The following is a 25,385-nucleotide window of genomic DNA, read 5'->3' on the forward strand; positions in this document are numbered from 1 at the left end:
TATATTTTTGCACATGCCATAGTACAGTCTGTAAATAAATATTTATCTGCATATATAATTTGACATATAATTATAAAGAATACCTAACAAAAAAATATGAAATAATAATTAAATAATATAATTATATAACAAATATTATAATAAACAATGCAAATGTATATATAAGAAAAATTATATCTACAATAATATTTCAAAATGATAGCAATAACAATCTCCATGGTCGTATTCCATAGATCTAGCGCATCCAGTCCAGTCAATCCTCCAGGATCCATGAGGCACAGCCAAGGACAAGAGTGAAAGAGTCCAAAGTCACCCACACCATAGTAAGCACCAAGCCACAAAAGGACCAAAGACCCAACATCGCCACAAGTAATAGAGATGTCACTGACCTATGATGGTAAGAACCAAATTATTAAAAGCAAATGCAAAATTATAAAAATAAATATAAAACCTACACGATCATAAAAGCACTAATATAAAATAATTTAATTAAAAGGTGGTGAACAAGAGGAAAGTTATTTAATTATAAAAATGGAGTAAAACTCAAATTTTCATTTAAACCGTTGGGAGTGACTGTATCCAACATCCAAATCCATTTTGTTTCCAGTCTTGCCAGAGGTATACTGATCCTTCCTTCATTGGGCTCAATCATATCTATCCCAAACACCCTTAAAAGAGAAGCATCACAATTGTGGTATATTTTAATATGTTTGGGTATAGTTTTGAGTACAGAGATGTCTTCAACATCTCTTGCTGCTTGAATGCCCAATACATGTTCTCGAGTGCGGACCTTAAGTTAACAGGTTGTCATGCTCACATATATGAGGGAACATGAACACATTGCATAGTGCTATATAAATAAAATTATTATTATTATTATAGTAGATTACTGCTTTGGATGTACAAGTAATAGAATGTTTAATTTGGTAAGTCATAGTTCCCTTAGTATTGGTAAATGATTGAGTCTTCATAATATTAGGGCAAGCCACACATTTGCAGCATGGTTTACAGCCCAATGGAGGTTTTGCTTTGGATAAGAAAGAGGGTATCGGATCATTAACATAATGACTATTTAAAAGGACATCTCCCAGGTTTCGTGATCTTCTGAATGTAATATTGGGGTGTTCGCCTATGTATTGCGTCATTATCAGATCTGCCTTATGAATCGACCAGGATTTAGCCAAATAATGGCGCATTAGATCTGTCTGTCCATGATATTGAGTTATATACCTAATGGGTTGTTTTGTAGTTGTTGATTTTATGATATATAGGGCCTGGTGTCGTGTAGTATGTTTTGCACAATTATATGCTTTTTTGATAGAACGACGGCTGTAGCCCCGGTCAAGGAATCTCTCTTTCAATTCCTCAGATTGTTTTTCAAAGTCAACCTCATTAGAGCAAATTCTACGGAGACGTAGGAATTGACCTATCGGGATAGAGCGTATCATAGGTGTAGGATGAGAGGATGTCGCATGTAAAAATGAGTTAACTGATGTGGGTTTACGGTAGAGATTGGTTTGAAGACAGTTATCCTCGCCTCTCTTTATGCTTACATCTAAGAATTCAAACTGGTTAGCATCACATTTATATGTTAGATGTATGTTATGAGAATTCTGATTGAGTTGAAGCATAACGGAATGAAGGGAAGTCATAGATCCCTGCCAAATTAGAAAGATGTCATCGATGAAACGCACCCAAAGGGGGATGCATTCCATCAAAGGCATCTGATCAGACATAAAGAGGTCCCTCTCCCACAGCCCCAGGAATAGATTTGCATAAGCCGGTGCAAATGAAGCAGCCATAGCGGTACCCTGGAGCTGTAGGTAGAAGGACCCGTTAAATAAAAAGAAATTACGTGACAAGGAAAACTGTTGTAGTTTCAGTGCCAAATCACCCATCCCAATGGGTGTAGATAAGGCACTTAGAAAGTGCTGAACTGCTTGAATCCCATCAATATGTCGTATATTTGTGTTAAAAGATTCCACGTCACATGATGCTAGAAGAGTATCACTGTCAATGTGTAGTCCGTCTATTTTTTTTAGAAACTCATTAGTGTCTTTTATGAATGATGGTAATTCCTCTACCAATGATTGTAGTCTAAAATCTATGAACTTATTAATGTTCTCCAAATAATTCCCACAGCCGGAAATAATGGGCCTACCCGGCGGAATGTTAGAGTTCTTATGAATTTTGGGTAGTAGATAAAAAGTAGGTATTACCGGTTCCGCAATTTGGAGAGCTGTGAATAGATCTTTAGTAATTACTTCATTATCCCTAGCCTCCTTCAAAATAGTCAAAAGTTCACTCCGGAATTTTTCGAGTGGGTTGAAAGTTAGTTTTTTATAGCAAGTAGTATTTCTCAATTGTCTAACTGTTTCAGCCTCGTATAGTGATTTAGGCCAGACCACTATGTTTGCACCCTTTTCGGCAGGTTTGAATACAACATCACGTAACCCTTGCAGTCTTTTCAGACTGTTTTGTTCATCTTTGTTTAGATTCTCTATATTTGGGTACCGTGAAATTTTCTCAAAGTCCCCACTCACAGTTTTGACAAAAACGTCCAGAGTGGGAAAAGACGCCAAGGGTGGAAATCTATGCGAGTGTGGTTGAATTGAACTCGGGATCTTACCTCCCTCCGATTCATTGTGTTCCCATGCAAATTCCTCCAGAGTGTTCAGTGCCTCCTGTTCCGCCACTGTTGGAAATAGTCGAGATATGTCCTCATTATGAAAGTGATGTTTAAAAATCTACTTCTTTGCAAATAAATGCAAGTCTTTAATCACCGTAAACTTATCAAAATTGGCCGTAGGGCAAAACATCAACCCTCTGTGTAAGACATCAATTTCAGTTTGTGAAAGAATATGAGAACTAAGATTAATTACCTTATTTATGTTTTTATTATTTTCTGGAGAATATCTGTAATTACGTTTCGCAGGAGCATAACGGGGTTCACGCTTCCTTTTGGGAGTAGAGATAACAGAGACTGAAGCAGAGGCAGAAGAGGAGTAACAAGAAACATAAGCATTGGTTATATCGGACGATATTGACATGGTACGTTCACGATCCATATCTCTAGGCTGTGATTTGCATCATCTGTAGATTCTTCCATTCGTAAGATCCCTCTGGTCCCTGAGTAGTTTATTGGTTTGTTTCGCCTGTATGTCCTTGACCCATTGGTCTATAAACTTCTCCAGTTGTGGATTAATTCTTTCACAATTGTTCCACAGATAAATTTCCTTTGGCTTTTGTAAAGGCCTCCTCTAGGGACTTATCAATCTCGGTTAGGGTTCTTATATTAAACTGAATCAATAATTCCATCAATTTTGTTGATGTCTCATTACAAATGGTTTCCCACTTTCTTATGAAATCCTCATCATTAATTGGAAAGGAAGGTGTAATCTGCATCTGTAGGCCCCATGGAATAAGTTGCCTTTGGGTATAATTCTCCAAAAATGCACGGTTCCACCAGGAACGTTTTCTCTTGTATGTCAAATTTTTGATAGCATTGAAAAGTTTCCATTATAGTGTTACTATTGCCAAATACCGCATTGATTTGTACCTGCCAGGACAGTTCCCTGGTCCTGAAATCCATGTTTGGGGCAAGAGGAGAGCCTGTACAGAACAGAGTAAATATATTAGATGAACACAACAGTGGTGCCCAGTGGGAAAATATATTAATATGAAAAATGGATTTACTCTTTAGAAAATATATATACCATATTTTCCGGCGTATAAGACGACTGGGCGTATAAGACGACCCCCCAACTTTACCAGTTAAAATAGAAAATCTTCTTAAAAGTCGGGGGTCTTCTTATACACCGTATGTCGTCTTATAGGGCCGGTGAATATGTGCCTTTTGGGGGGGGGGGGAGTGGTCCTGATGACGACGAGGGGGCGTCTCACAGGAAAGTGAGTATCCCCCATTACCTGATCGTAGCGCTGCAGCGTGGGGTCTCTGGTGGGAGCGGCGGCTGCTGTGCTGTGGGGCGGCGGCTCCTCTTCTGCAGTGTGGGGCCTCTGTGCTGTGGGGCAGCGGCGGCGTATCTTCATGCAGTCGGGGCTCCTCCGGCATCTCCTTAAAGCCCGGAGGCCCCACTCGCAGCTCGGTACAATGCGGTGGCCTCCGGGAAAATGGCCGCTGCTCAGATTCAGATCTCGTCCCGAGATCTCGGGAGACGAGATCTGAATCTGAGCAGCGGCCATTTTCCCGGAGGCAGCTCAATAGGTGCGATGCGGTGGCCTCTGGGAAAATGGCCGCTGGGGGCGGCGCATGCTCAGATTCAGATCTCGTCCCGAGATCTCGGGACACGAGATCTGAATCTGAGCAGCGGCCATTTTCCCGGAGGCCACCGCATTGTACCGATGGAGCTGCCAGCGGGCCCTCCGGAGATGCCGGAGGAGCCCCGACTGCATGAAGATACGCCGCCGCCGCCCCACAGTACAGAGGCCCCACACTGCAGAAGAGGACCTGCCGCCGCCCCACAGCACAGCCGCCGCCGCTCCCAGCAGAGACCCCACGCTGCAGCGCTACGATGAGGTAATGGGGCATACTCACTTTCCTGTGAGACGCCCCCTCGTCGTCATCAGGACCACTCCCCGCCCCCACCCACCATATACACCGGCGTACAAGGCGATACCCGGCGTATAAGACGACCCCCGACTTTTAAGAAGATTTTCAGGGGTTAAAAAGTCGTCTTATACACCGGAAAATACGGTATATAGTTATATACACTGAGATCACCGTGTGTGCAAAGATTTAGTGGAGACCACTAAAAGGAGAAACAATAACCTGTGCTCCAAACATGAACAAAGGCCTAAACCCACCCAAGCAAGAAATATATAGTAATGATATGCAATAAATCTTTATTGAAAACAATGTGGCAATAGACAAGCATACAAGATATGCAATAATTAAAAAATATATAAAAGAGCAATGTTCGCGTATGAAGAATTGCACTATCGGTAAGAGGTATATTTATATATCAATTAAGAGCTATATGTACAAATTAGCGCTATAAATAAATTATAGTAGATATCACTTAGATTTGCATATAAAAAACAATTTTGCATGTGGCGGAGGTATAATTCATAAAAGTAAATGTATCTATTGATGTTTCCTCTAAAATGTACAGATGCCAGACATGATACAAAAATTATACATATCTATGTGTAAAAGAATATAATCGAAAAAATATGTATATGTAAAAATAATAAACAAATAAATTCAAAAGTGTATAGGATGACTATATAAAGCAGAGAAGATAAGGACTCCACAACATTTTCTTCGTGAACTAGTGTATAGCATCAGAAGGATACAAGTGAAAATAAAGTGCATGTATTTAAAAATCCACAAAACACTGTGTAACATCCATTTCAAAGTGCCATGTGCAGGTGCAATATACCATACAATATATATCCTTAAAGTGCCATGTGCATGTGTACAAGGAAATAAAGCAAATATATATTGGGAGAGTATACCTTTAAATGCCGCCAAGTTCTTGATATCGCGCACCCCGACTCACGTTTCGGAATATGGATTCCTTCATCAGGGGATGTATCATGTAAGAGATCGGTGGTTTATATACATATGTGTTATGATCCGGTGACCTTGGAGCCGCATGAAACTTTCTCTGGAGTAGGTGGAAACTGTACTGACCGCAGAATCTGAACTAACACCGCAACTAGAAGTAGCCGTGGGGTGTGCCTAACAAACCCTAGACACCTCGACACAGCCGGAGGAATAAATACCCCTATAGATGGAAATAGGAATACTACCTTGCCTCAGAGCAGAACCCCAAAGGATAGGCAGCCCCCACGAATATTGACTGTGAGTAGGAGAAGAAAAGACACACGCAGGCAGAAAACAAGATTTAGCAAAAGAGGCCACTCTAGCTAAATAGGAAAGGATAGGACAGAATACTAAGCGGTCAGTATTAAAACCCTTCAAAAAATATCCACAGCAGATAATACAAAAATTCCACAATCTAACTAAAGATGTGGAATGAATATCTGCAAGCCCAGAGAATCCAACAAGACTGAGAAAATACTAACACAATCTAAGCTGGACAAGAAAACACAAAAGAGTAGCACTGAATTATGAAGCACACAGCATGTGTGCCACAGAAAAAAAACCAGACACTTATCTTTGCTGATTTGGCAGAAAGGCAGGAGGAACCAGGCAGAGGTCCAACACCTCCCAACAACAATTGACAACTGGCAAGGACTAATGAATCCTGCACACCTAAATACCCCAGTCAGAACTGCACTCAGCAGAAACACCTGACCAGGACTGAAACCCAGGGACACCTGCATTACCACCTACCACCACCGGAGGGAACCCAAAAGCAGAATTCACAACAGTACCCCCCCTTGAGGAGGGGTCACCGAACCCTCACCAGCGCCCCCAGGCCGATCAGGACGAGCCAGATGAAAGGCACAGACCAAATCAGCAGCATGGACATCAGAAGCAAAAACCCAAGAATTATCCTCCTGGCCATAACCCTTCCATTTGACAAGGTACTGAAGCCTCCGCCTCGAAAAACGAGAATCCAAAATCTTCTCAACCACATACTCCAACTCCCCATCAACCAACACAGGGGCCAGAGGATCAACAGAGGGAACAACAGGCACCACATATTTCCGCAATAAGAGGCCGGAAGCGCCAATCGAAAAGACACCGGATTAATAATCCCAGAAATCCTATAAGGACCAATAAACCGAGGCTTAAACTTAGGGGAAGAAACCTTCATAGGAACATGACGGGAAGACAACCAAACCAGATCCCCAACACAAAGCCGGGAACCAACACACCGACGACGGTTAGCAAAATGTTGAGCCTCCTCCTGAGACAACACCAAATTGTCCACCACATGAGCCCAAATCTGCTGCAACCTGTCAACCACAGAATCCACACCAGGACAGTCAGAAGGCTCAACCTGCCCAGAAGAAAAACGAGGATGAAAACCAAAATTACAAAAGAAAGGCGAAACCAAAGTAGCTGAACTAGCCCGATTATTAAGGGCAAACTCGGCCAATGTCTGATTAGTTCGCTCGGTCTGGCCATTTGTCTGAGGATGAAATGCAGAAGAAAAAGACAAATCAATGCCCAGCCTAGCACAAAAGGCCCGCCAAAACCTAGAAACAAACTGGGAACCTCTGTCGGACACAATATTCTCCGGAATACCATGTAAACGAACCACATGCTGAAAAAACAACGGAACCAAATCTGAAGAGGAAGGCAATTTAGGCAAAGGCACCAAATGAACCATCTTAGAAAACCAGTCACAAACAACCCAGATAACCAACATCCTCTGGGAAACCGGAAGATCTGAAATAAAATCCATAGAAATATGTGTCCAGGGCCTCTCAGGGACCGGCAATGGCAAAAGTAACCCACTAGCACGGGAACAACAAGGCTTGGCCCACGCACAAGTCCCACAGGACTGCACAAAAGAACGCACATCACGTGACAAGGAAGGCCACCAAAAGGACCTACCAACCAAATCTCTGGTACCAAAAATACCAGGATGACCAGCCAACACAGAACAGTGAACCTCAGAAATCACTCTACTAGTCCATCTGTCAGGAACAAACAATTTCCCCACAGGACAGCGGTCAGGTCTGTCAGCCTGAAATTCCTGAAGAACCCGCCGTAAATCAGGGGAAATGGCAGAAAGGACCACCCCTTCTTTCAGAATGCCGACCGGTTCAAGGACCTCAGGAGAATCAGGCAAAAAACTCCTAGAAAGGGTATCAGTCTTAATATTCTTAGAACCCGGAAGATACGAAACCACAAAATCAAAACGGGAAAAAAACAAGGACCATCGAGCCTGTCTAGGACTCAGCCATTTGGCAGACTCGAGTTAAATCAGATTCTTATGATTGGTCAGGACCACAATACGGTGCTTAGCTCCCTCAAGCCAATGTCGCCACTCCTCAAACGCCCACTTCATAGCCAACAACTCCCGATTGCCGACATCATAATTGCGTTCAGCAGGCGAAAACTTTTGGGAGAAGAAAGCACACGGTTTCATCAAGGAACCAACAGAATCCCTCTGAGACAAAACGGCCCCTGCCCCAATCTCAGAGGCGTCAATCTCAACCTGAAACGGAAGAGAAACATCTGGTTGGCGCAACACCAGAGCAGAAGTAAATCGGTGTTTAAGCTCCTGAAAGGCAGAGACAGCCGCAGAGGACCAATTCGCCACATCAGCGCCTTTCTTCGTCAAATCGGTCAAGGGTTTAACCACGCTGGAGAAATTAGCAATGAAACGGCGATAAAAATTTGCAAAACCCCAAAATTTCTGAATGCTCTTCACGGATGTGGGTTGAATCCAATCATAAATGGCCTGAACCTTAACCGGATCCATCTCCATAGATGAGGGAGAAAAAATGAAGCCCAAAAAAGAAACCTTCTGCACCCCAAAGAGGCACTTAGACCCCTTCACAAACAAAGCATTGTCATGAAGGATCTGAAATACCATCCTGACCTGTTCCACATGAGACTCCCAATCATCGGAAAAAATCAAAATATCGTCCAAATATACAATCAAGAATTTATCAATATAAGTCCGGAAGATATCATGCATGAAGGATTGAAAAACTGATGGAGCATTAGTGAGCCCGAATGGCATCACAAGGTATTCAAAATGGCCTTCGGGCGTATTAAATGCAGTTTTCCATTCATCGCCTTGTTTAATACGAACAAGATTATATGCCCCCCGAAGGTCAATCTTAGTAAACCAACTAGCCCCCTTAATCCTAGCAAACAAATCAGAAAGCAAAGGTAAAGGGTATTGAAACTTGACCGTGATCTTATTCAAGAGGCGATAATCAATACAAGGTCTCAAGGAGCCATCCTTCTTAGCAACAAAAAAAAAATCCCGCTCCCAACGGTGAAGAAGATGGCCGAATATGCCCTTTCTCCAAAGACTCCTTAACATAACTCCGCATGGCGGTATGTTCAGGCACAGATAGGTTGAAAAGTCGGCCCTTAGGAAACTTACTGCCTGGAATCAAGTCAATCGCACAATCACAGTCCCTGTGCGGTGGAAGGGAACTGGACTTGGGCTCATCGAATACATCCTGAAAATCAGACAAAAACTCTGGAATTTCAGAAGAGGAAGAAGAGGAGATTGACATCAAAGGAACATCATTATGAACCCCCTGACAACCCCAACTAGTCACAGACATAGACTTCCAATCCAACACAGGATTATGTACCTGCAACCACGGAAAACCCAGCACGATAACATCATGCAAATTATGCAACACCAGAAATCGACAATCTTCTTTATGGGCTGGCGCCATGTGCATGGTCACCTGTGTCCAAAACTGAGGCTTATTTTTAGCCAAAGGTGTAGCATCAATCCCCCTTAAAGGAATAGGGTTCTGCAAAGGCTGCAAGGGAAAACCACAACGCCTGGCAAACTCAAAATCCATTAAGTTCAAGGCGGCGCCTGAATCCACAAACGCCATGACAGAAAATGATAACAATGAGCAGATCAAGGACACCGGTAACAGAAATTTAGGTTGTACAGTACTGATGGTAAATGAACTAGCAATCCTTTTTGCCCGCTTAGGGCAGACTGAAATGACGTGAGAAGCGTCGCCACAATAATAACACAACCTATTCTGACGTCTGAATCCTTGTCGTTCCATTCTAGACAAAATCCTATCACACTGCATTGGCTCAGGAATTGGCTCTGAGGACGACGCCACAGCGATCACAGTTCTACGCTCCAGCAAGCGCCGATCAATCTGAATGGCCAGAGACATAGAATCACTCAGACCGGAAGGCGTGGGAAACCCCACCATAACATCTTTAACGGATTCAGAAAGACCCTTTCTGAAAATTGCCGCAAAAGCATCATCATTCCATTTAGTCAACACAGACTATTTTCTAAATTTCTGACAATACAATTCTGCCGCCTCTTGACCCTGAGACAGGGCCAACAAGGTCTTCTCCGCTTGATCCACAGAATTCGGTTCATCATATAATAATCCTAAAGCCTGAAAAAAGGAGTCTACATTAAGCAAAGCAGGATTCCCAGATTCCAGGGAAAATGCCCAATCCTGTGGATCACCACGCAGCAGGGAGATGACAATTTTAACCTGCTGAATGGAATCACCGGAGGATCGAGGTCTCAGAGCAAAAAACAGTTTACAATTGTTTTTAAAACTCAAAAATTTGGACCTGTCACCAAAAAACAAATCAGGAATAGGAATCTTCGGCTCTGAAACAGGAGTCTGAACAATATAATCAGAAATACCCTGTACCCTAGCAGCAAGCTGGTCTACACGAGAAGCTAATTCCTGAACATCCATGCTAGCACAAGACTCCTCAGCCACCCATAAAGAGGGAAGAAAAGACAAAACAAATGGCTCAACACCTTTCTTCCCTTTTCTGAGATACATTTAACTCATTATTGGCCAGTTGTACTGTTATGATCCAGTGACCTTGGAGCCGCATGAAACTTTCTCTGGAGTAGGTGGAAACTGTACTGACCACAGATCCTGAACTAACACTGCAACTAGAAGTAGCCGTGGGGTGTGCCTAACAAACCCTAGACACTTCGGCACAGCCGGAGGACTAAATACCCCTATAGATGGAAATAGGAATACTACCTTGCCTCAGAGCAGAACCCCAAAGGATAGGCAGCCCCCACGAATATTGACTGTGAGTAGGAGAAGAAAAGACACACGCAGGCAGAAAACAAGATTTAGCAAAAGAGGCCATTCTAGCTAAATAGGAAAGGATAGGACAGAATACTAAGCGGTCAGTATTAAAACCCTTCAAAAAATATCCACAGCAGATAATACAAAAATTCCACAATCTAACTAAAGACGTGGAATGAATATCTGCAACCCCAGAGAATCCAACAAGACTGAGAAAATACTAACACAATCTAAGCTGGACAAGAAAACACAAAAGAATAGCACTGAATTATGAAGCACACAGCATGTGTGCCACAGAAAGAAAACCAGACACTTATCTTTGCTGATTTGGCAGAAAGGCAGGAGGAACCAGGCAAAGGTCCAACACCTCCCAACAACAATTGACAACTGGCAAGGACTAATGAATCCTGCACACCTAAATACCCCAGTCAGAACTGCAATCAGCAGAAACACCTGACCAGGACTGAAACCCAGGGACACCTGCATTACCACCTGCCACCACCGGAGGGAACCCAAAAGCAGAATTCACAACACATATGCATGTTTAAGTATGGCGCCGATGCCTGTAGTCCCTGATATAGTGGCCTGTGTGTTGGACGGTTTCAAGTGGGGATGGACGTCCTAAACAGCACACAGAGAGACCGTGTTTAGGCTATAGAGCCTGCATGCTGGACATGGCACAGCCTGTGTGCCCACAGACCTGAGAGAGCGGAGCTCTATTATGGACATTGAGGATTCGTCTGTCTGATGTAAGACTGTTTGCCTTTTGTTCATGTTTCTATGGTTTATGGAGAAAATAAACCACATAGACTGTTTTAAGTGAAAGATCGTTCCTGTGTGCCTGACTATTGCAGCCAAGCGAGTGACCCCCAAGACATGCAGTAAGTGTTATCTTACACACCCTACCCGTTCCCTCCACTCTGCTAATGATCTGAGATTAACATCCTCAATAATCAGAACCTCCCACTCCCATCTCTAAGACTTCTCACATGCTGTGCCATTTCTTTGGAATGCACTACCCAGGATAGTTCGATTAATCCCCAATACCTACAGTTTTAAGTGTGCCCTAAAAATGCACTTCTTCCGACTGGCCTACCACCTCAACACATTTATATAATTACCCATTCAAAATTTTCACAATAACCAGGTTCCTTTTATCATGTTCTCACACGCTTTATGTATTTAATAGCCCTCTGTGTCTGTACTTTTACATATTCTGACTGATAACCTGTTCATGCAGCTTTACATGAACACTCGATTTCTTTATGGCTGGTCCATACAATACAAGCAATTGTTACCATCCACCTTTTGTGTCTCCCCTATTTCATCATAGATTGTAAGCTTACGAGCAGGGCCCTCACTCCTCTGGGTATCAGATTTATATGATTATTGTTATGCTGCAATGTTTTGTATTGTCTGTACAAGTCCCCACTAAAATGTAAAGTGCTGCGGAATATGTTGGCGCTATAGACATACAATTATTATTATTTATTACCCAAACCAGAGACATTCATCTGAAGACAGCAATTTTTTGCTCAGTATTTTCCCTTCCTAAGAACTGAAAAACATGATGGTTAGTTGTATGAGATGCTTTTGCAATTGTTCTCTGAAGGCAATAACTAGAGATGATCAAATTGAACTGCTGTGAATCAACTTGCATGAAATTAGGAGGTTCTAGTGAATTCGAACAATTTGCGATATGATTTGCGCTAATTGTAAAAAATACCTGAGGCTATTTTACACAATGCAGAAGATTGCAACAGTCTAAGTAAGCTCACATAACCATCACTGCAATCAGGTGGACTTCCCAATAATGCCTTGCAGCTATTATATCACATAGTGTAGCACAGCCATTACATAGTATAACAACATCACAAAATAAAGTACATCATAGCTTGTATAAATGCTGGGAATGCAGTTCAGCTATTTGGGGTGAACCTGTTTAATGAGATGATGTCACAGCACACAACTTGGCAATATAAATAGGGAAAAAATCCCCAAAGTGCTGAATACATTGTACAGATAGTGTGTGAAAAAACAACAGTGAAGAATGATTTCCATCCGTTTAACCATAGCTATATATGTTGCTGTCACTTTGATGTTACTAAGTCCTCATTGCATCAAAGAGCTTGAAACAGATTCGATATAGTCCTAAGAGACCTCAGAGTGTTATACACATCTTTTCTAATCAATTCGAGTAATTGTGTGAATAACTTCACTGCAAATCGAATATCTTGGAAACAATTGACTGAAAGTGGCAAATTTGAATTTCAAAAGAATAGATAATCTCTGGAGCTGACTACTCCCTTTAACCCCTTCACCCCCAAGGGTGGTTTGCACGTTAATGACCGGGCCAATTTTTACAATTCTGACCACTGTCCCTTTATGAGGCTATAACTCTGGAACGCTTTGACGGATCTTGGCGATTCTGACATTGTTTTCTCGTGACATATTGTACTTCATGTTAAAGGTAAAATTTATTCGATATAACTTGCGTTTATTTGTGAAAAAAATGGAAATTTGGCGAAAATTTTGAAAATTTTGCAATTTTCCAACTTTGAATTTTTGTGCCCTTAAATCACAGACATATGTCACGCAAAATACTTAATAAGTAACATTTCCCACATGTCTACTTTACATCAGTACAATTTTGGAACCAAAATTTTTTTTTGTGACGGAGTTATAAGGGTTAAAAGTTGACCAGCAATTTCTCATTTTTACAACACCATTTTTTTTTTAGGGACCACATCTCATTTGAAGTCATTTTGAGGGGTCTATATGATAGAAAATACTCAAGTGTGACACCATTCTAAAAACTGCACCCCTCAAGGTGCTCAAAACCACATTCAAGAAGTTTATTAACCCTTCAGGTGTTTCACAGGAATTTTTGGAATGTTTAAATAAAAATGAACATTTAACTTTTTTTCACACAAAATTTATTTCAGCTCCAATTTGTTTTATTTTACCAAGGGTAACAGGAGAAAATGGACCCCCAAAGTTGTTGTACAATTTGTCCTGAGTACGATGATACCCCATATGTGGGTGTAATCCATTGTTTAGGCGCATGGCAGAGCTTGGAAGGGAAGGAGCGCCATTTGACTTTTCAATGCAAAATTGACTGGAATTGAGATGGGACGCCATGTTGCGTTTGGAGAGCCCCTGATGTGCCTAAACATTGAAACTCCCTACAAGTGACACCATTTTGGAAAGTAGACCCCCTAAGGAACTTATCTAGATGTGTGGTGAGCACTTTGACCCACCAAGTGCTTCACAGAAGTTTATAATGCAGAGCCGTAAAAATAAAAAATCATATTTTTTCACAAAAATGATCTTTTCGCCCCCAATTTTTTATTTTCCCAAGGGTAAGAGAAGAAATTGGACCCCAAAAAATGTTGTGCAATTTGTCCTGAGTACGCTGATACCCCATATGTGGGTGTAAACCATTGTTTGGGCGCATGGCAGAGCTTGGAAGGGAAGGAGCGCCATTTGACTTTTCAATGCAAAATTGACTGGAATTGAGATGGGACGCCATGTTGCGTTTGGAGAGCCCCTGATGTGCCTAAACATTGAAACTCCCTACAAGTGACACCATTTTGGAAAGTAGACCCCCTAAGGAACTTATCTAGATGTGTGGTGAGCACTTTGACCCACCAAGTGCTTCACAGAAGTTTATAATGCAGAGCCGTAAAAATAAAAAATCATATTTTTTCACAAAAATGATCTTTTCGCCCCCAATTTTTTATTTTCCCAAGGGTAAGAGAAGAAATTGGACCCCAAAAAATGTTGTGCAATTTGTCCTGAGTACGCTGATACCCCATATGTGGGTGTAAACCATTGTTTGGGCGCATGGCAGAGCTTGGAAGGGAAGGAGCGCCATTTGACTTTTCAATGCAAAATTGACTGGAATTGAGATGGGACGCCATGTTGCGTTTGGAGAGCCCCTGATGTGCCTAAACATTGAAACTCCCTACAAGTGACACCATTTTGGAAAGTAGACCCCCTAAGGAACTTATCTAGATGTGTGGTGAGCACTTTGACCCACCAAGTGCTTCACAGAAGTTTATAATGCAGAGCCGTAAAAATAAAAAATCATATTTTTTCACAAAAATGATCTTTTCGCCCCCAATTTTTTATTTTCCCAAGGGTAAGAGAAGAAATTGGACCCCAAAAAATGTTGTGCAATTTGTCCTGAGTACGCTGATACCCCATATGTGGGTGTAAACCATTGTTTGGGCGCATGGCAGAGCTTGGAAGGGAAGGAGCGCCATTTGACTTTTCAATGCAAAATTGACTGGAATTGAGATGGGACGCCATGTTGCGTTTGGAGAGCCCCTGATGTGCCTAAACATTGAAACTCCCTACAAGTGACACCATTTTGGAAAGTAGACCCCCTAAGGAACTTATCTAGATGTGTTTTGAGAGCTTTGAACCCCCAAGTGTTTCACTACAGATTATAACGCAGAGCCGTGAAAATAATTTTTTTTTTTTTCTCAAAAATGATTTTTTAGCCCCCAGCTTTGTATTTTCACAAGGGTAACAGGATAAATTAGACCCCAAAAGTTGTTGTCCAATTTGTCCTGAGTACGCTGATACCCCATATGTCGGGGGGAACCACTGTTTGGGCGCATGACAGAGCTCGGAAGGGAAGGAGCGCCATTTGGAATGCAGCCTTAAATGGATTGGTCTGCAGGCGTCACGTTGCATTTGCAGAGCCCCTGATGTACCCAAACAGTACAAACCCCCCACAAGTGACCCCATATTGGAAACTAGACCTCCCAAGGAACTTATCTAGATGTGTTGTGAGAACTTTGAACCCCCAAGTGTTTCACTACAGTTTATAATGCAGAGCCGTGAAAATAAAACATCTTTTTTTTCCCACAAAAATGATTTTTAGCCCCCCAAATTTTTATTTTCCTAAGGATAACAAGAGAACTTGGACCCCAGAAGTTGTTGTTCAATTTGTCCCGAGTACGCTGATAACACATATGTTGGGGTAAACCCCTTTTTGGGCGCACGGGAGAGCTCGGAAGGGAAGGAGCACTGTTTTACTTTTTCAACGCAGAATTGGCTGGAATTGAGATTGGACGCCATGTCGCGCTTGGAGAGCCCCTGATGTGCCTGGACAGTGGAAACCCCCCAATTCTACCTGAAACCCTAACCCAAACACACCCCTAACCCTAATCCCAACGGTAACCCTAACCACACCCCTAGCCCTGACACACCCATAATTCTAATCCCAACCCTAATCCAAACGTAAATGTAATCCAAACCCTAACCCTAACTTTAGCCCCAACCCTAACTTTAGCCCCAACCCTCACTTTACCTCCAACCCTAGCCCTAACCCTAACCCTAACCCTAACCCTAAACGTGACTGAAATACGTGGCACTGAAATACGTGGCACTGAAATACGTGGCACTGAAATACGTGGCACTGAAATACGTGGCACTGAAATACGTGGCACTGAAACACGTGGCACTGAAACACGTGGCACTGAAATACGTGGCACTGAAATACGTGGCACTGAAATACGTGGCACTGAAATACGTGGCACTGAAATACGTGGCACTGAAATATGTGATATGTGGCACTTAAATACGTGGCACTTAAATACGTGGCACTGAAATATGTGATACGTGGCACTTAAATACGTGGCACTGAAACACGTGGCACTGAAATACGTGATACGTGGCACTGAAATACGTGGCACTGAAATACGTGCAACTGAAATACGTGGTACTAAAATATGTGGCACTGAAATACGTGATAGGTGGCACTGAAATACGTGGCACTGAAACACGTGGCACTGAAATACGTGATACATGGCACTGAAATACATGGCACTGAAATACGTGGCACTGAAATACGTGGCACTGAAATACGTGGCACTGAAATACGTGGCACTATGACTGTCAGAAAATGTTCATTAAACGGTTAGGGGTGAGGTTAGGGGTAGAGTTAGGGTTAGGGTTTGGATCCCTTTATCACCTTGATGGTGGTGGGTGGCTTTTCAGTGTGTTTTCTGTTTTTTTTCGATAAAAATGCATGCGTTTTTAACGCAAACGCATGTGCTTAAAACGCAAGAAAATACTGCAGGTTGTATTTCTGAAAATGAACGCATGCAGAAAAAAACCGCATGCGTTTGAAAACGCGACCAAACGCGTACAAAAAACCGCATGCGTTTTCAATGTTAAATATAGGGAAAAAACGCATGCTTTTTTTGTGCAAAAAACGCTGCAGACAAAAACGGAAGTGTGAAACCAGCGACGCTTTTTATAGCAAAAAAGTTTTTGCGTCTCCACATTTTGAGACCTATAATTTTTCCACATTTGCTCCACAGAGTCATGTGAGGTCTTGTTTTTTGCGGGACGAGTTGACGTTTTTATTGGTAACATTTTTGGACACGTGACCGTTTTTGATCGCTTTTTATTCCGATTTTTGTGAGGCAGAATGACCAAAAACCTGCTATTCATGAATTTCTTTTGGGAGAGGCGTTTATACCGTTCCGGGTTTGGTAAAATTGATAAAGCAGTTTTATTCGTCGGGTCAGTACGATTACAGCGATATCTCATTTATATCATTTTTTTTATGTTTTGGCGCTTTTATACGATAAAAACTATTTTATAGAAAAAATAATTATTTTGGTATCGCTTTATTCTCAGGACTATAACTTTTTTATTTTTTTGCTGATGATGCTGTATGGCGGCTTGTTTTTTGCGGGACAAGATGACGTTTTCAGCGGTACCATGGATATTTATATCAGTCTTTTTGATCGCGTGTTATTCCACTTTTTGTTCGGCGGTATGGTAATAAAGCGTTGTTTTTTGCCTCGTTTTTTTTTTTTTTTTCTTACGGTGTTTACTGAAGGGGTTAACTAGTGTGGCAGTTTTATAGGTTGGGTCGTTACGGACGTGGCGATACTAAATATGTGTACTTTTATTGTTTTTTTTTTTTAATTTAGATAAAGAAATGTATTTATGGGAATAATATATTTTATTTTTTTTCATTATTTTGGAATATTTTTTTTTTATTTTTTTTTACACATTTGGAAATTTTTTTTTTACTTTTTTACTTTGCCCCAGGGGGGGACAATACAGATCGGTGATCTGTCAGTTTGCATAGCACTCTGACAGATCACCGATCTGCGAGAAGTACAGGCTGCTTCACAGTGCCTGCTCTGAGCAGGCGTCTGTGAAGCCACCTCCCTCCCTGCAGGACCCGGATCCGCGGCCATCTTGGATCCGGGTCTGGAGCAGGCAGGGAGGGAGGTAAGACCCTCGCAGCAACGCGATCACATCGCGTTGCTGCGGGGGGCTCAGGGAAGCCCGCAGGGAGCCCTCTCCCTGCGCGATGCTTCCCTGCATCGCCGGCACATCGCGATCATGTTTGATCGCGGTGTGCCGGGGGTTAATGTGCCGGGGGCGGTCCGTGACCGCTCCTGGCACATAGTGCCGGATGTCAGCTGCGATATGCAGCCGACACCCGGCCGCGATCGGCCGCGCTCCCCCCGTGAGCGCGGCCGATCGGCTATGACGTACTATCCCGTCGGCGGTCATACGGGCCCACCCCACCTCGACGGGATAGTACGTCGGATGTCAGGAAGGGGTTAATGACAGCCAATACGTCTTTTAACTGACCTGAGATATTAGAGAATAGCCTCCCCATACAGGTGACAATCCAGCAGCTGTCGGCTGTACACTATAGCTGACAACTTGCTGTATCAGCCTTGATCACTGTTTGCCCCATCCAAATCTGTTTAACCCCTTAGATGCTGCTGTCAATAGAGACTACATCATTATAAATGGTTAACAGATTGTGGGGGCTCCCTCTTTATCCAAATTGGTGCCCTCAGATCAAGATTGTGTGGTCCTGATGTTTGCCGTGGCAATTCACGACCAAATAGCGGCTTTACAGTCTGACGGCTGTAGTAATCTGTTCACAAGTTAGAGACATTTAGGTGGTAAAAATACACATTTTCATTCCTGTCATGCCACTTTGCATTAATTCCTGTAAAGCACCTGAAGGATTAATAAACTACCTGACTGCAGTTTTCAATATGTCAGAGGGTGCTGTTTTTAAAATGGTATCATTAATGAGGGTTTCCCAATATGTGAGACCCCTAAAGTCAATTCAAACCTGGATAGGTCCCTAAAAAAATAAATTTTGTAAATTTCCTTGAAAAAATGAAACATTGCTGCTACATTTTTAATCCTCTTAAAATGCTAACAAAATAAAATAACATTTTACAAATGGTGCTGGTGTAAAGCCGATATGTGGGAAATGTTATTTATTAATGGTTTGCTGTGGTATGACTATCTGGATTAAAGGGATAATCATTCAAATTTTTTTACATTTTTCTCAAATTTTTTATATTTTTTATAAATAAACACAAAACATACTGACCTAAATTTACCATTATCATAAAGCATAATGTGTCACGAAAAAAACAATCTCAAAATCACTGGGATTTGCTGAACGGTTGCAGAGTTATAACCACATAAAGTGACACTGGTCAGATTTCAAAAATTTGGCTCCGTCACTAAGGGGTTAAAGAGGGTTTCTGGACACATAGTCTTTACAATTTTGTAATAATCTATCAGAAATTAACAAACTTCACAATTTATTTGCTGTTAAAATTCTGCTCTGTTCCTCAGCTGTCAAAAGTAGAAATGTGACCTATCTTTTCTTGCTCTCTGATACAGTTCATTCAAACCACAGAATAGAGATTTCCTGATTGTGCTCTGAATGGTGATGAGTATGACATACCGGCATTAACTGTGAACCTCAGCAAGTTTACAGTGAGAAAGGAGAGCAGGGAGAGCACAGAACCATCGCAGGCTCCACACAAAGGTAATATTCTTAAGAAAAAGTGCCTTTGGTCAGAGGAAATGGTATTGGCCATACCAGAAGGCTAGATTACATGATAATAAATTAATTCATTATATGATTCAGTGCCATAACCCATAGTATACTGAGCCATTGTGGTGCCAATGTCAGTACTTGTAATATGTATCTAGACAGTGCAAAGTATTGTAAATGATATTTAACACTGGAAATTAATCAACACAGGGGGGAATAATCTAATAATATAGAGGGATTTAAGTAAGCTGGAGGCTTGGGCTGAAAAATGTCAGCTGAAGTTTAATGCAGATAAATCTAATCAAATTTACTGACCAGTGCCAGGTAGCTGCTGAAAAGGCAAATAAAATAATGGGATGGATTAAAAGAGGCATAGATGCTCATGACAAGAACATAATTTTCCTCTGTACAAGTCACTAGTGCGGCCACACTTCAAATTCTGTGCACAGTTTGGGGCACTGGTGTTTCAAAAGGACATAACTGAATTAGAGTGGGTCCCGAGATGAGCAACCGTTAGCTAACTGTTAGCTATGTCTACGTAATGAAAGAAGTCTATATTTCAGTGAAAATTAATAAAATTAAATATTTTTAACTGTATTTTAAGACAGAGATTAAACGTATTCATAAACCTTGAATAACTGTCATCTGAATTATTTCTCCCAATGGTGGATGTATTTTCAATAGAGAGAGGCTAATAAGCAGCAATCAGACTCTGGGGTGGACAATCTCACCTGAAAACAAAAGGTTTGGGTGTTGAAATTCAACATCCATGATCCTTATTTACCGTGGCCTTAGAGAAGAGTCAGGAATTCATAAAATAAGATGATCGTTATTGTACACCAATCTTGGTAGGTTCAGACAACTTCTTTCTTATGTATAATGGAAGCTGCACACCATTGGCGTTGTGGCAGAAAAAATCTGTTATATTCAAAGAATGTGAAGGTTTAATTTATTAGCCAAGAAATAAAAAAACTTCCCTACAAGCCAGGTACGGACTGGGGCTGAAAAGCAGCCCTGGCATTTGAAATCACACAGGCCCATGTTGTCCTCGTCACCAATCACCAGATGGGATATATTACTAATATTACCCTGGATAGAGGGAAAACAAGATTTACTATAAGACCAATATGTCTCATGATACCCGTGGCCTGCTGGGTAAGTAAAGGAGTCAGCAACTTTGTGCTCCATCACAACTCTTAACAGTATGGGTGTCCTGATAACACAGATTTTGTTAACAATGCAGCAGCAAGGCAGCCCACAACCAGACAGGCCCTTCTGGCATTTGCCAGAATTGCCAAATGGCCAGTCCGGCCCTGCTACAAGCTGAACATTTTTGTTGCAGTTCTTGAATTACTGTAAGCAGAAAAATGGTTGCAGAGGACCTTTCACCAAGTTTGTTATGTTGAGCTGGACCCATGATGTAATAGGAGCTTCAGAGTGGAATCAAACTTTTTGCCTGTCCTTTGCAGAGATATTAGCAATCAAAAGTATCTGGCACCTAATGAGTTAATGTTCATTAAATTCAAGTGGTTTTCAATGGCAGTGTACTTCTTCCTCCGCTACGATATTGCCTAATCAAAAATAGGCAGCAACACACAGCAGGAAAAGATCACGCCCCACAAAAAAATTGAAATAAGTTTCTCAGTGAGTATAATGTCAGACAGCCCTGATCTCCCGATCTAATAATAATAATAATAATAATTTTTATTTATATAGCACCAACATATTCCGCAGCGCTTTACAACTTATAGAGGGGACTTGTACAGACAATAGACATTACAGCATAACAGAAATCACAGTTCAAAACAGATACCAGGAGGAATGAGGGCCCTGCTCGCAAGCTTACAAACTATGAGGAAAAGGGGAGACACGAGAGGTGGATGGTAACAATTGCTTTAATTATTTGGACCAGCCATAGTGTAAGGCTCGAGTGTTCATGTAACGCTGCATGAACCAGTTAACTGCCTAAGTGTGTAGCAGTACAGTACAGACAGAGTGCTATTAACTGCATAAAGTGTATGAGAACATGATGCGAGGAACCTGATTATGTTTTTTTTTTAATGGGCCACACAGGAATAGTTAGGTTAATGCATTGAGGCGGTAGGCCAGTCTGAACAAATGAGTTTTTAGGGCACGCTTAAAACTGTGTGGATTGGGGATTAATTGTATTAACCTAGGTAGTGCATTCCAAAGAATCGGCGCAGCATGTGTAAAGTCTTGGAGACGGGAGTGGGAGGTTCTGATTATTGAGGATGCTAACCTGAGGTAATTAGTGGAGCGGAGGGCACGGGTAGGGTGATAGACTGAGACCAGAGAGGAGATGTAGGGTGGTGCTGAGCCATGGAGTGCTTTGTGGATGAGGGTAGTAGTTTTGTACTGGATTCTGGAGTGGATGGGTAGCCAGTGTAATGACTGGCACAAGGTAGAGGCATCGGTGTAACGGTTGGTGAGGAATATGATTCTGGCAGCAGCATTCAGGACAGTTTGGAGCGGGGAGAGTTTGGTAAGAGGGAGGCCGATTAGTAGAGAGTTACAATAGTCCAGACAAGAATGAATAAGTGAGACAGTAAGAGTTTTTGCAGAGTCGAAAGTAAGAAAAGGGCGAATTCTAGAAATATTTTTGAGATGCAGATAAGAAGAGCGAGCCAGTGATCGGATGTGGGGGGTGAATGAAAGCCCCGATCTAAACTCTTGCATGATTAGAAAGTGTTGAGAGTACAGCAAAGATGGCTAACATCTTTCAGTCAAGGTGTTGGCAGTCAGTTTAGGTGTGGGACATCTCAGCTGAGTTTAGCTGTGTCGTATTACAAACACCCCTATGAGATCTTCTCTCATAGCACTTTCACCTTTACTGTGCTATCTCCCACACCACTCCCACACACATTACCTGTCCTGAGCTGAGAGCTTGCTCAAAGGTGGCACTTATGTCTCTTGAACTTACAGCAACTTGTACTCACTCTGCCATGAGATTAGAGGAGGATGTTATTACATCTCACACTGGCATAGTCCAGAACAGGTAGGCTATTCCTGTTTGAGACATATAATATCAGCCTTCTCTGAACTCACTGCAGAGCAATTACAAGTTGAGCACAACAAACATAAGTTCCAGACCCACAGTGTGGGAGTGCAATGAGAGGAGGAGAATTCATGAAAGGGTGCATAATGTGACACAGCTTAACTCAGCTGTTCTGCTGCTTCCCCTAAACAGAGTGCTTGGATCTTACTTTAAAAATGTTAGTCATCTGTGTTCTGCTCCCAGCTTCTAATCATGCACTCAGGTTAGACCAGGAGACAAGCGCTGTCTGACATTATACCTCTCACATAACTGAGAATCCTTCCCTAAGCTATTGTGAGTGGCATGTTCTTTTTCTCCTGAGTGTTGCTGCCTATTTAGGATTATGCAATGTCATACAGGAAGAAGAATTGTGAAAAATCCCACTTAGACTTAACAAAAAATAATTCATTAAATGCCAAATACTTTGATTGCTAGGATCTCTGCAATGAAAAGACAAAATGAACAAAAAGAAACTTTTCATTCCGTTCCGCAGCCACTATTGCATCGTGTATCCAGTTCAACTTAAAACATCTTCTGAAAGATCCTCTTTAAAAGTTTGAAAATTAGTTGTTTTCCAGAATAAGGGCTCACTCACATGAGCATATAACATGGCCGAGTGCTATGCAATATTTTGGTAGATGGTAGCCATAGGGGCCCTTAGCAGTTCCCTGACTGACATGACAACCCATCAGTGATTGACAGCAATATTGAAATGGTTAGATAGCAGTGATAGGAGCAAGCTCTGCCCTTTTGTTGTTATAGGTAGATATTAACGATGTACACACATGGTCAAAATTGTTGGTACCCCTTGTTTAATGACAGAAAAACCCACAATGGTCACAGAAATAACTTGAATTTGACAAAAGTAATAACTAAAAAGATTATGAAACTTAACAAATGAAAGTCAGTTACTGCTTTTCAACTATGTTTCCACAGATTAACCCCTTCACCCCCGGAGCTTTTTCCGTTTTTCCATTTTCGTTTTTCGCTACCCTCCTTCCCAGAGCCATAACTTTTTTATTTTTCCGTCAATTTGGCCATGTGAGGGCTTATTTTTTGCGGGACGAGTTGTATTTTTGAACGACATCATTGGTTTTAGCATGTCGTGTACTAGAAAACGGGAAAAAAATTCCAAGTGCAGTGAAATTGCAAAAAAAGTGCAATCCCACACTTGTTTTTTGCTTGCCTATTTTGCTAGGTTCACTAAATGCTAAAACTGACCTGCCATTATGATTCTCCAGGTCACTACGAGTTTATAGACACCTAACATGACTAGGTTATTTCAAACTTCAAACTATTTCAAATTCCAAACTTTGCAAAAAACAAAACAAAACAAAATTGCGCCATTTTCCGATACTCGTAGCGTCTCCATTTTTCGTGATCTGGGGTCAGGTGAGGGCTTTTTTTTTGCGTGCCGAGCTGGCGTTTTTAATGATAGCATTTTGGTGTAGATACGTTCTTTTGATCGCCCGTTATTGCATTTTAATGCAATGTCGTGGCGACCAAAAAAACGTAAATCTGGCGTTTCGAATTTTTTTCTCATTACGCCATATAGCGATCAGGTTAATGCTTTTTTTTTATTGATAGATCGGGCGATTCTGAACGCGGCGATACCAAATATGTGTAGGTTGTTTTTTTTTTTTATTGATTTATTTTGATTGGGGCGAAAGGGGGGTGATTTAAACTTTTATATTTTTTTTATTTTTTTCACATTTTTAAAAACTTTTTTTTTTTACTTTTGCCATGCTTCTATAGCCTCCATGGGAGGCTAGAAGCAGGCACAGCCCGATCGGCTCTGCTATGCAGCACCGATCATAAGATCGCTGCTACACAGCAGATTTGCAGGTGTGCTGTGAGCGCCGACCACAGGGTGGCGCTCACAGCCACCGGCAATCAGTAACCATAGAGGTCTCAAGGACCTCTATGGTTACCTTCCTGACACATCGCCGACCCCCGATCATGTGACGGGGGTCGGCGATGCGCTCATATCCGGCCGCACGGCCGGATGCGGTAGTTAAATGCCGCTGTCTGCGTTTGACAGCGGCATTTAACTAGTTAATAGCGGCGGGTGATCGCGATTTCACCCGCCGCTATTGCGCGCACATGTCAGCTGTAAAAAACAGCTGACATGTCGCGACTTTGATGTGCGCTCACCGCCGGAGCGCACATCAAAGCGGGGGTCCCGACATGTGACGTACTATACCGTCACATGTCGGGAAGGGGTTAAAAAAAAAATCATGAAATTGGCCTGGACAGAAATGATGGTACCCTTAACTTAATATTTTGTTGCACACATTTTTGAGGCAATCACTGCAATCAAACAATTCCTGTAACTGTCAATGAGATGTCTGCATCTCTCATAAGGTATTTTGGCCCACTCCTCAAGAGCAAACTGCTCCAGTTGTCTCGTGTTTGAAGGTTGCCTTTTCCAGATGGCATGTTTCAGCTCTTTCCAAAGACTCTCAATAGGATTTAGGTCAGGGCTCATAGAAGGCCACTTCAGCAAAATCCAATGTTTTCCTCTTAGCCATTCTTGGGTGTTTTTAGCTGTGTTTTGGGTCATTATCCTGTTGCAAGACCCATGACCTGCAACTGAGTCCAAGGTTTTTGATACTGGGCAGCAGATTTCTCTCTAGAATCCCTTGATAGTCTTGAGATTTCATTGTACCCTGCACATATTCTAGACATCCTGTGTCAGATGCAGAAAAGCAGCACCAGAACATAACAGAGCCTCCTCCATGTTTCACAGTAGGGACAGTGTTCATTTCTTGATGTGCTTCATTTTTCCATCTGTGA

The sequence above is a fragment of the Ranitomeya variabilis genome, chromosome 4 (genome assembly GCF_051348905.1).
Source record: "Ranitomeya variabilis isolate aRanVar5 chromosome 4, aRanVar5.hap1, whole genome shotgun sequence".
Classification (NCBI taxonomy): domain Eukaryota; kingdom Metazoa; phylum Chordata; class Amphibia; order Anura; family Dendrobatidae; genus Ranitomeya; species Ranitomeya variabilis.